Source organism: Hypanus sabinus, chromosome 16, assembly GCF_030144855.1.
Source record: "Hypanus sabinus isolate sHypSab1 chromosome 16, sHypSab1.hap1, whole genome shotgun sequence".
In the NCBI taxonomy this organism is placed as follows: Eukaryota; Metazoa; Chordata; class Chondrichthyes; order Myliobatiformes; family Dasyatidae; genus Hypanus; species Hypanus sabinus.
This window is the reverse complement of record NC_082721.1, coordinates 25,507,145-25,519,231: the sequence shown is the minus strand read 5'-3', so window position 1 is coordinate 25,519,231 and position 12,087 is coordinate 25,507,145. Positions and strand designations below refer to the sequence as shown.

Below are 12,087 nucleotides of genomic sequence, written 5' to 3'. Positions count from 1 at the left end.
TTTGTGTGTGGGCTGCCATTACTTATGAAAACAGTCAATATCTGCCTCCAGTTTTGATTTCATTACGCAAGGATGACCCTGGCTTGAACAGCCAAGATAGAGCATCAGGATCAAAAGTCGTGTTCCCTTTACTGTTTCTCTACAATTAAACACTCGTGTCTACTCAGACATCATTTCCAAGCTTTCAATCTCCAGAACAAAGGCGGAAAGCGGCCGGTGCGTGGAACACCCGACTCCCACCCGTTATTATACACCATCCCAATTGAGAAAGGCACTTCCGCTCCTGCACCACCCATCAACCCAAAACATTAGAGTTGAAATCTTTAAATTAACTTCACAACAGTTCTTTGGCATTTTCTTAACCCAATGGACTGTAGTAGTTCAGCATTGCATCTCCCAACCAGCACAGGTTAATTGTAAGTGCAGAATCTGGATAAATAACGTTTCCGATCCCGTCCGCCTCCAGCAGAGCAGCCGTCACCCAGCAACCATCAGGCATCCTGGACCAGCTTCACTCACCTCAGCGCTGAACTGTTTCCAGTCCGCGACTCTGCCGCTTGTTTATTACTTGTTTATTTGTTTACTTGTTTATTTTTATATTATTTGCATAAATTGCCCTCTTTTGCATATTGGATGTTTGTTAGTCTTCACTGAATTCTATTGTGGTTCTTTGTTTTGTGTAGCAAATTGTATTTCAGTGTTCTATATGGTATACATACTTTAATAAATTCATTTTGGACACACCAATGCCCAAGACTCCAATTTTCAACCACAACCAAGGCAAAATAAAACACAATTCATGAGATACTTTATTTAAGTGCAGCAAAATACAAGCTTAAGAAATTAAACATTTCCTTGACAATGGAGCTGCAGGCTGCAAATTTTTGGTCGTTCAGGCCTTTCATTTTTTCTTTGATGCACCTTTAAGGAGATCATGGCAGCACGCACTGATTGAAATAACCATTATTGCAAACTCTTGAAAATCCACCTGCCCATCACTGTCCAGGTCTACCATTAACTTGTCCAAGCCCGCTTTGTCATGTGGGTTCTGGAGGTGACAGAACACAATAAATCAGTTTACAAACTTGTTCAGTGTGCATGCACTTTGATAGTTTGTATTCATCCTTTTAAAAAGAAACCTCAGCCCCAGGATGAAAGATCTCCCACATTAGACGTTTGGCAATTTACTCTAACCCATCCTCATCAGAACATACCTTCACCAGACTTGGCAGCTGACTCTTCACAAGTTCTCTCGCTTCTTCCCTGCTCAGTGTATATGGGTCACCCCCTTTTTTGGCATAGTTTTGGAAGACACTAATCAATGTAGAGATACAATTTTCCAGTTCAGTCATGGTTGGATTAGCAGATCTGAAAGCAAATCAACTTGGGGTGGGGGCAGGGACAGGGGTGAAGAAAAGTGCAGTTAGTGATGCAATGAAAGTATTACACAAGTATAACGTTACTGTCTGAATACAATCCCAAACAAAAGGTTAGAATAAAATGTCTCTACATTTACTTTAGTGAGCAATACACTGCTCTCAGAATGCAGCAACTGCATCATCAGTTGTGCTGTTCCAGCTCATGCGCTGTTTAAAGATACTCCTGGAAATACACCCAATGACGTGCTCCAAAGCAGTCATTTCCTCAGACAGCTGTGGAGGCCAAGTTACGAGTATACTTAAAGCAGATGCTGATTGGCTCTTGATTACCAGGGGTATCAACAGTTACGGGCAGAAGACAGGAGAATAGGTTGAGTGGGGAAATAAGTCAGCCATGATTGAATGACAGCAGACTTGTTGGGACAAATTATGTTCCCATGTCTAATGGCTTTAGCACAATGAAAATGCAAGTCAATCAAGACCTTGAGTTCACTTTGCCATTAGATCTTCTTGCCCCAACTGATCCCAATCAATTTCCATAATGACATGAAGTTAGTCTTGGCACTTAATCAAGATTGTGACTATGCAACCACAGCGTTCCAGAGTTTAAAAGAAGATCAGAGTTTCAGACCCTGGCAAAATGAAATATATGGAATTAAATAAATATCTCTCACTTATTACATGTTTTAATTCCTTAAATGCCTTCAGGAAACCTATAGAAGTTCACAAACTCCAAACCCAATAGTGTAGCACAAGGAATGAACAAGTAGTAATGTCTATATATGGCAAATGAATTTTAACAAGCCCACCTCAAAAGGCCCTTGCCTCATTTCTAAATGCACTGCAGAAGGCATTTGCAATTCTTACCTTTCTCGGCCAAGACTGTGACGTGCAAAGATTGAACCCAAAATTAGTTCAAGTACATTTTGGCTGCCACAAAGGCAAAATGCACTTGCACAGAAGAGTTGCAAGATATGGCCACAATTGGAAAATTGAGCACGGTAGAAGACTGGATAAGTAGGGTTGAATATTTCAAAGGAGTAGGCTAAGGATAGGGACAAGAGTACAGTAAAAGGACCAAGACTTCAAATTAGGGAAACTAACGTTCCCACAAGAGTGGAAAACTGAAACAGAACTCGTAATCAGAGTACAAAATCTTAGAGATCAATTAAATATTTATTATACTCCATTGGATATATTATTTACATGAAGTACAAAAGAGGTCTGTGGGTGTGATCTCATCTTATATTATAAAAAGGTAAATACTTCCAACAAAAGCAGTACTGTATTCCAGCCGTACAGGACTCGGGGACAATGTCAGCAAAGCTTTTATTTGAGGCCTTAAATTGTTCTCTATGATCTGAACATTAACTTTGTACTCGAATGATGCCCAGATCCAATTAGTGTTCCAATTTAGAGTACTTCATTCTACCAGTGAAAACCCATTTCCATACCATTTGCCTTCTCTACTTATTCTTGTCTTGTTACAAAGACCTCCCCCTCCCACACCCCAAACTGCACAGTTCCCCACCTATATTACCAGTAAGGTTGGACAAGCTGAACTTTTTTCTTTAAATCCAGTATTACAAATAACAGACCACAACCTTATGTCTGTAGTGGTCTTTTGACAAATACTAGTATTTTTATGTACTAGGAAAATTATAAAACCATTGGACTTTTTCCCACCCCAAACCAGATCATAACTATCCTAGTCCAAATGTATCATGGCGCCTGGGCAGTTTGCCCAGTTCCAGTGTCTTCATTATGAACTAGATTTTAGTTAACTACAGCTTAAAAATGGATGACTTTACGGATGACATTGTGTTTTTGAAAAGTTCTAGTCACTAACATCATGAAATTTAAGAAGTTGCACCATAATGATACAATAAAATAGAGCAAGATTAATTTGATAACTTAGCTAATTAAACCAGCAAGATTATGTTAAAGTAAATGTTAACTGAAACCTTAAAATACAGAAAGCAAACATCAAAAAGTTCAAAATGAATAAATTCTAAATTTAGTTAACAATTATACAACTAAGACCATTTTCATTAACTTGCAATCATTTACCTGCCGTCTGTGTCACTACAAAACTTGCCTTACCAGCTCTGCAAACGCAAGAAGACCCTATTCACCTGCTCCCTTCTCCATTTATATAGCATGATTGTCAATCACTGCAGTCAACCCCACCCTCCAGTTTTCACTGGCTTAGCTCCTCAAAATCCCCCAATTAAAGATTAAATTCCAACTTCCTGAATTGCTGAATCAATTTGATAGGTTGCTCTGTCAGAAATTTACCTTCATTCCACACCCATGCATTGACCCCACCCATTTGGGTGGATGTTTGATGGATGAATCATTTACTGAAGGAACCAGATTTTAAACAAGAATAGACCCACACGGGTCAATCATTTACTGGTTGTTAAAGATATAAATACGCTCTCAAACTAATGTTATTAAAACAGTTTTGCAGATTACAAATTTCTCAACATTATTAAAGTGTGGACTGGATATTCTGAGGTGGAGGATTAGCTGAAATGGATGAATGAGGGAGCAAGTTCAAAGAACCAAATGCCTTTCTCTTGCCCCTGCTTCATACATTGTTATTATTCTCCCACCAACTCCTTCACGCCCTCCCTAAAGTGCTGTGACTGGAACTTGGTGCCGTATTCTAGTGTGTCCTAACCAAAGCTTATGAAATGTTTAGTCAGATTTCCTTTCTTCTGTATTCGATGCTACCAAGATCAATTTTCCTTTACTGCCTCCTCTTTTAATGACCTGTAACCTTCTTAGAATTATCCACACTGTTACGAACCCCGTAACTGTGTCACTTACCAGCAAAGATAGAGAGATCCGTTGATGTCTGATGGTACTATTTTTAGCAGTATTTATTGATAAAAATATACAAAATAATATCAATGCAACCATACAGATAATATATGTCATCAATACTCAATCTAAACGCGTGGGTATAATAATAATCAATAAGAAATAGCTCTATCGTTGTCTAGGGGATAATGTATTGTCCGATGGAAATATAAAAGTCACTGTTAGTTCGTTTACGCTGCAGCGTTTTGGGTTGAGAGAAAGACGGGTTTGAAACCTGCCCAATCCTTTTTTGATGTTAATCCTTCGAGTCGTCTTTGGGAGTTGGTTTCCCTGTGGTTAGCTAAAAGCCGTTCTTCCGTGGTAAAAGCCACCGGTTCCAGGGCAAAATGGAACCGAACGCACGTGGCCTCCTCCCATTGGCTTCCGCTATTACAGGATTGCTAGTGTTTCTTCTGGTGCGTCTGAGGGGCTGCTCCCACAGACCCTCTTTTATCCTGACTCACAGGGTCTCAGATGTCAGTCAGGTTGGGGTTGATGCAGCCCCCCCTCAACCAGCCCACTTTGCCTGAGGGCTTCCAAGTATTGCAATACACAAGTTCGTCTTCAAGAGACAATGGCCGTGTCCCGTAGCTTTATATCGCCGGGGAACGAGACATTCCGCACGTCTCTCTCTCATTTCCTGGGGCTCCTGACCCAAATCAATAGTGATCTTGCGATTCTCACAAAGGAGGGGGCTACCCCGCACCCTTCGGCCCCTCAGAGCTGTGGTACATTCATAACAACTCGAAGACTCTGGTCTCTCTGTCCTCACTTAGAATACTCTTTAGAATAGTGTCAGGAGTAAGTATTGCCTATTCCATCCCTCAACCACCTAACTCTCCTCGGTGTTAATGTTCATCTGCTAGTTATGTTCCATTCCTTGAGAAAGGCCGCTGTCTGCAATGCTCCTGCAATGGAGAGATTCTGCAGGTGCTTGAAATCAGGCCGGTGGAGCTCAGGAGGTCAGGCAGCATTCCTGGAGGGGAAGAAATAGTTGACGTTCCAGGCCAAGTTCCTGCATAAGGACTGGACGGTTTGAGTACCTGCAGACAAAGGTGATGCCGTAGTAGTCTGGCGGACGGACCTCTACCTCACTGAGGCCAAACGGCAGCTCTCAGACACGTCCTCTTACTTACCCCTGGAACAGGACCCCACCAAAAAACATCAAACCATTGTCTCCCGCACCAACTCTGGAGACCTTCCATCCTCAGCCAAAAAACTTATCATTCCCACACCCAGCACTGCTCGGTTTTACCTCCTCCCCAGGATCCACCAGCCTGACTGCCCCGGTAGGCCCATAGTTTCGGCATGCTCCTGCCCCACTGAACTTGTACCTGCCTACTTGGACTCCATTTTGTCACCCATAGTTCTGTCCTTCCCCACCTACCTCCGGGATACATCCCATGACCTCCACCTCTTCAGTAACTTCCAATTCGCCGCTCCCCAGTTCCTCTGTCTCCGCCGCATCTGCTCCAAGGATGAGGCTTTCCGTTCCAGGAAATCTCAAATGTCCTCTTTCTTTAAGAATCGTGGTTTCCCTTCTTCCACCATCAATGATGCCCTCACCCGCATCTCCTTCATTTCCCACAATTCGGCCCTCACCCCATCCTCCCATTACCACAACAGGGACCGAGTTCCCCTTGTCCTCACCTACCACCCCACCAGCCTCTGGATCCAACATATTATCCTCCACAACTTACGCCACCTTCAACAGGACCCCACCACCCAGCACATCTTTCTCTCACTACCCCTCTCAGCTTTTCGCAGGGATCGTTCCCTCCGCTTCTGCCTGGTCCACACGTCTTTCCCCACAGATCTCCCACCTGGTACTTATCCCTGCAAGCATAAATGCTACACCTGTCCCTACACCTCCTCTCTTACCACCATCCAGAGCCACAAACAGTCCTTCCAGGTGAGGCAACACTTCACTTGTGAGTCTGTTGGGGTCGTCTATTGCATGCGGTGCAGCCTCCTCTACATCGGCGAGACCCGACGCAGATTGGGGGACCGCTTCGTCGAGCACCTCCACTCCGTCCGTCACAACAGACAGGATCTCCTGGTTGCCACCCACTTCAACTCTGCTTCACATTCCCATTCGGATATGTCCATACATGGCCTCCTCTACTGCCATGATGAGGCCAAACTCAGGTTGGAGGAGCCCTGAGTAGTCTGGGTAGTCTGGGTAGTCTCCAGCCCCTTGGTATGAACATTGAATTCTCCAATTTCCGGTAATTCCCTCCCCCTCCCTTCCCCCATCCCAGTTTTACTCTGCCTCCTCTTCCAGTTACCTATCACCTCTCTCATGATTCTGCCTTCTTCTACTACCCATAGTGCTTTCCTCTTGCATTCCTTCTTCACCTTTCCTGCCTATCCCCTCCCTGCTTCCCCTCCCCCACCCCTTGATCTTTCATCTGATTGGTTTTTCACCTGGGAACTACCAGCCTTCTCCTTCCCACCCTCCCCCCTTCCCCCTTCCTTCTTTATAGGGCGCCTGTCCCTCCTTCAGTCCTGACGAAGGGTCTCGGCCCAAAACGTTGGCTGCTCGTTTCTATGGATGCTGCCCAACCTGCTGAGTTTCTTCAGCTTGTTGTACATGTTGCTGCGTACTGGCCAGACTGGTGGAGTGTCCTGCCCAATATATCAACTGATTATTCCTCCGTAGATGCTGCCTGACATTCTGCGTTCCTCCTGCATTTTGTGTGTGGGCTGCCATTACTTATGAAAACAGTCAATATCTGCCTCCAGTTTTGATTTCATTACGCAAGGATGACCCTGGCTTGAACAGCCAAGATAGAGCATCAGGATCAAAAGTCGTGTTCCCTTTACTGTTTCTCTACAATTAAACACTCGTGTCTACTCAGACATCATTTCCAAGCTTTCAATCTCCAGAACAAAGGCGGAAAGCGGCCGGTGCGTGGAACACCCGACTCCCACCCGTTATTATACACCATCCCAATTGAGAAAGGCACTTCCGCTCCTGCACCACCCATCAACCCAAAACATTAGAGTTGAAATCTTTAAATTAACTTCACAACAGTTCTTTGGCATTTTCTTAACCCAATGGACTGTAGTAGTTCAGCATTGCATCTCCCAACCAGCACAGGTTAATTGTAAGTGCAGAATCTGGATAAATAACGTTTCCGATCCCGTCCGCCTCCAGCAGAGCAGCCGTCACCCAGCAACCATCAGGCATCCTGGACCAGCTTCACTCACCTCAGCGCTGAACTGTTTCCAGTCCGCGACTCTGCCGCTTGTTTATTACTTGTTTATTTGTTTACTTGTTTATTTTTATATTATTTGCATAAATTGCCCTCTTTTGCATATTGGATGTTTGTTAGTCTTCACTGAATTCTATTGTGGTTCTTTGTTTTGTGTAGCAAATTGTATTTCAGTGTTCTATATGGTATACATACTTTAATAAATTCATTTTGGACACACCAATGCCCAAGACTCCAATTTTCAACCACAACCAAGGCAAAATAAAACACAATTCATGAGATACTTTATTTAAGTGCAGCAAAATACAAGCTTAAGAAATTAAACATTTCCTTGACAATGGAGCTGCAGGCTGCAAATTTTTGGTCGTTCAGGCCTTTCATTTTTTCTTTGATGCACCTTTAAGGAGATCATGGCAGCACGCACTGATTGAAATAACCATTATTGCAAACTCTTGAAAATCCACCTGCCCATCACTGTCCAGGTCTACCATTAACTTGTCCAAGCCCGCTTTGTCATGTGGGTTCTGGAGGTGACAGAACACAATAAATCAGTTTACAAACTTGTTCAGTGTGCATGCACTTTGATAGTTTGTATTCATCCTTTTAAAAAGAAACCTCAGCCCCAGGATGAAAGATCTCCCACATTAGACGTTTGGCAATTTACTCTAACCCATCCTCATCAGAACATACCTTCACCAGACTTGGCAGCTGACTCTTCACAAGTTCTCTCGCTTCTTCCCTGCTCAGTGTATATGGGTCACCCCCTTTTTTGGCATAGTTTTGGAAGACACTAATCAATGTAGAGATACAATTTTCCAGTTCAGTCATGGTTGGATTAGCAGATCTGAAAGCAAATCAACTTGGGGTGGGGGCAGGGACAGGGGTGAAGAAAAGTGCAGTTAGTGATGCAATGAAAGTATTACACAAGTATAACGTTACTGTCTGAATACAATCCCAAACAAAAGGTTAGAATAAAATGTCTCTACATTTACTTTAGTGAGCAATACACTGCTCTCAGAATGCAGCAACTGCATCATCAGTTGTGCTGTTCCAGCTCATGCGCTGTTTAAAGATACTCCTGGAAATACACCCAATGACGTGCTCCAAAGCAGTCATTTCCTCAGACAGCTGTGGAGGCCAAGTTACGAGTATACTTAAAGCAGATGCTGATTGGCTCTTGATTACCAGGGGTATCAACAGTTACGGGCAGAAGACAGGAGAATAGGTTGAGTGGGGAAATAAGTCAGCCATGATTGAATGACAGCAGACTTGTTGGGACAAATTATGTTCCCATGTCTAATGGCTTTAGCACAATGAAAATGCAAGTCAATCAAGACCTTGAGTTCACTTTGCCATTAGATCTTCTTGCCCCAACTGATCCCAATCAATTTCCATAATGACATGAAGTTAGTCTTGGCACTTAATCAAGATTGTGACTATGCAACCACAGCGTTCCAGAGTTTAAAAGAAGATCAGAGTTTCAGACCCTGGCAAAATGAAATATATGGAATTAAATAAATATCTCTCACTTATTACATGTTTTAATTCCTTAAATGCCTTCAGGAAACCTATAGAAGTTCACAAACTCCAAACCCAATAGTGTAGCACAAGGAATGAACAAGTAGTAATGTCTATATATGGCAAATGAATTTTAACAAGCCCACCTCAAAAGGCCCTTGCCTCATTTCTAAATGCACTGCAGAAGGCATTTGCAATTCTTACCTTTCTCGGCCAAGACTGTGACGTGCAAAGATTGAACCCAAAATTAGTTCAAGTACATTTTGGCTGCCACAAAGGCAAAATGCACTTGCACAGAAGAGTTGCAAGATATGGCCACAATTGGAAAATTGAGCACGGTAGAAGACTGGATAAGTAGGGTTGAATATTTCAAAGGAGTAGGCTAAGGATAGGGACAAGAGTACAGTAAAAGGACCAAGACTTCAAATTAGGGAAACTAACGTTCCCACAAGAGTGGAAAACTGAAACAGAACTCGTAATCAGAGTACAAAATCTTAGAGATCAATTAAATATTTATTATACTCCATTGGATATATTATTTACATGAAGTACAAAAGAGGTCTGTGGGTGTGATCTCATCTTATATTATAAAAAGGTAAATACTTCCAACAAAAGCAGTACTGTATTCCAGCCGTACAGGACTCGGGGACAATGTCAGCAAAGCTTTTATTTGAGGCCTTAAATTGTTCTCTATGATCTGAACATTAACTTTGTACTCGAATGATGCCCAGATCCAATTAGTGTTCCAATTTAGAGTACTTCATTCTACCAGTGAAAACCCATTTCCATACCATTTGCCTTCTCTACTTATTCTTGTCTTGTTACAAAGACCTCCCCCTCCCACACCCCAAACAGCACAGTTCCCCACCTATATTACCAGTAAGGTTGGACAAGCTGAACTTTTTTCTTTAAATCCAGTATTACAAATAACAGACCACAACCTTATGTCTGTAGTGGTCTTTTGGCAAATACTAGTATTTTTATGTACTAGGAAAATTATAAAACCATTGGACTTTTTCCCACCCCAAACCAGATCATAACTATCCTAGTCCAAATGTATCATGGCGCCTGGGCAGTTTGCCCAGTTCCAGTGTCTTCATTATGAACTAGATTTTAGTTAACTACAGCTTAAAAATGGTTGACTTTACGGATGACATTGTGTTTTTGAAAAGTTCTAGTCACTAACATCATGAAATTTAAGAAGTTGCACCATAATGATACAATAAAATAGAGCAAGATTAATTTGATAACTTAGCTAATTAAACCAGCAAGATTATGTTAAAGTAAATGTTAACTGAAACCTTAAAATACAGAAAGCAAACATCAAAAAGTTCAAAATGAATAAATTCTAAATTTAGTTAACAATTATACAACTAAGACCATTTTCATTAACTTGCAATCATTTACCTGCCGTCTGTGTCACTACAAAACTCACCTTTCCAGCTCTGCAAACGCAAGAAGACCCTATTCACCAGCTCCCTTCTCCATTTATGTAGCATGATTGTCAATCACTGCAGTCAACCCCACCCTCCAGTTTTCACTGGCTTAGCTCCTCAAAATCCCCCAATTAAAGATTAAATTCCAACCTCCTGAATTGCTGAATCAATTTGATAGGTTGCTCTGTCAGAAATTTACCTTCATTCCACACCCATGCATTGACCCCACCCATTTGGGTGGATGTTTGATGGATGAATCATTTACTGAAGGAACCAGATTTTAAACAAGAATAGACCCACACGGGTCAATCATTTACTGGTTGTTAAAGATATAAATACGCTCTCAAACTAATGTTATTAAAACAGTTTTGCAGATTACAAATTTCTCAACATTATTAAAGTGTGGACTGGATATTCTGAGGTGGAGGATTAGCTGAAATGGATGAATGGGGGAGCAAGTTCAAAGAGCCAAATGCCTTTCTCTTGCCCCTGCTTCATACATTGTTATTATTCTCCCACCAACTCCTTCACGCCCTCCCTAAAGTGCTGTGACTGGAACTTGGTGCCGTATTCTAGTGTGTCCTAACCAAAGCTTATGAAATGTTTAGTCAGATTTCCTTTCTTCTGAATTCGATGCTACCAAGATCAATTTTCCTTTACTGCCTCCTCTTTTAATGACCTGTAACCTTCTTAGAATTATCCACACTGTTACGAACCCCGTAACTGTGTCACTTACCAGCAAAGATAGAGAGATCCGTTGATGTCTGATGGTACTATTTTTAGCAGTATTTATTGATAAAAATATACAAAATAATATCAATGCAACCATACAGATAATATATGTCATCAATACTCAATCTAAATGCGTGGGTATAATAATAATCAATAAGAAATAGCTCTATCGTTGTCTAGGGGATAATGTATTGTCCGATGGAAATATAAAAGTCACTGTTAGTTCGTTCACGCTGCAGCGTTTTGGGTTGAGAGAAAGACGGGTTTGAAACCTGCCCAATCCTTTTATGATGTTAATCCTTCGAGTCGTCTTTGGGAGTTGGTTTCCCTGTGGTTAGCTAAAAGCCTTTCTTCCGTGGTAAAAGCCACCGGTTCCAGGGCAAAATGGAACCGAACGCACGTGGCCTCCTCCCATTGGCTTCCGCTATTACAGGATTGCTAATGTTTCTTCTGGTGCGTCTGAGGGGCTGTTCCCACAGACCCTCTTTTATCCTGACTCACAGGGTCTCAGATGTCAGTCAGGTTGGGGTTGATGCAGTCCCCCCCTCAACCAGCCCACTTTGCCTGAGGGCTTCCAAGTATTGCAATACACAAGTTCGTCTTCAAGAGACAATGGCCGTGTCCCGTAGCTTTATATCGCCGGGGAACGAGACATTCCGCACGTCTCTCTCTCATTTCCTGGGGCTCCTGACCCAAATCAATAGTGATCTTGCGATTCTCACAAAGGAGGGGGCTACCCCGCACCCTTCGGCCCCTCAGAGCTGTGGTACATTCATAACAACTCGAAGACTCTGGTCTCTCTGTCCTCACTTAGAATACTCTTTAGAATAGTGTCAGGAGTAAGTATTGCCTATTCCATCCCTCAACCACCTAACTCTCCTCAGTGTTAATGTTCATCTGCTAGTTATGTTCCATTCCTTGAGAAAGGCCGCTGTC

The 12,087-nt window shown here is 42.4% G+C and overlaps 2 long non-coding RNA genes across 3 annotated transcripts; both read right to left on the bottom strand.

Moving 5' to 3' along the window:
• Positions 1-791: 791 nt before the first annotated feature.
• Positions 792-3,562, bottom strand: LOC132406110 (uncharacterized). Its single transcript, XR_009516062.1, has 3 exons — positions 3,450-3,562; positions 1,215-1,383; positions 792-1,048 (listed from the first exon to the last, which is right to left on the bottom strand). It is a non-coding gene; the product is annotated as an uncharacterized LOC132406110 (long non-coding RNA).
• A 4,170-nt stretch (positions 3,563-7,732) lies between these two features.
• LOC132406109 (uncharacterized) lies at positions 7,733-10,487 on the bottom strand. Of its 2 annotated transcripts, none has more exons than XR_009516061.1 (3): positions 10,419-10,487; positions 8,156-8,324; positions 7,733-7,989 (listed from the first exon to the last, which is right to left on the bottom strand). It is a non-coding gene; the product is annotated as an uncharacterized LOC132406109 (long non-coding RNA). The 2 variants fall into 2 exon arrangements; XR_009516060.1 differs by having other exon boundaries at positions 10,391-10,455.
• Between the last annotated feature and the right edge of the window lie 1,600 nt (positions 10,488-12,087).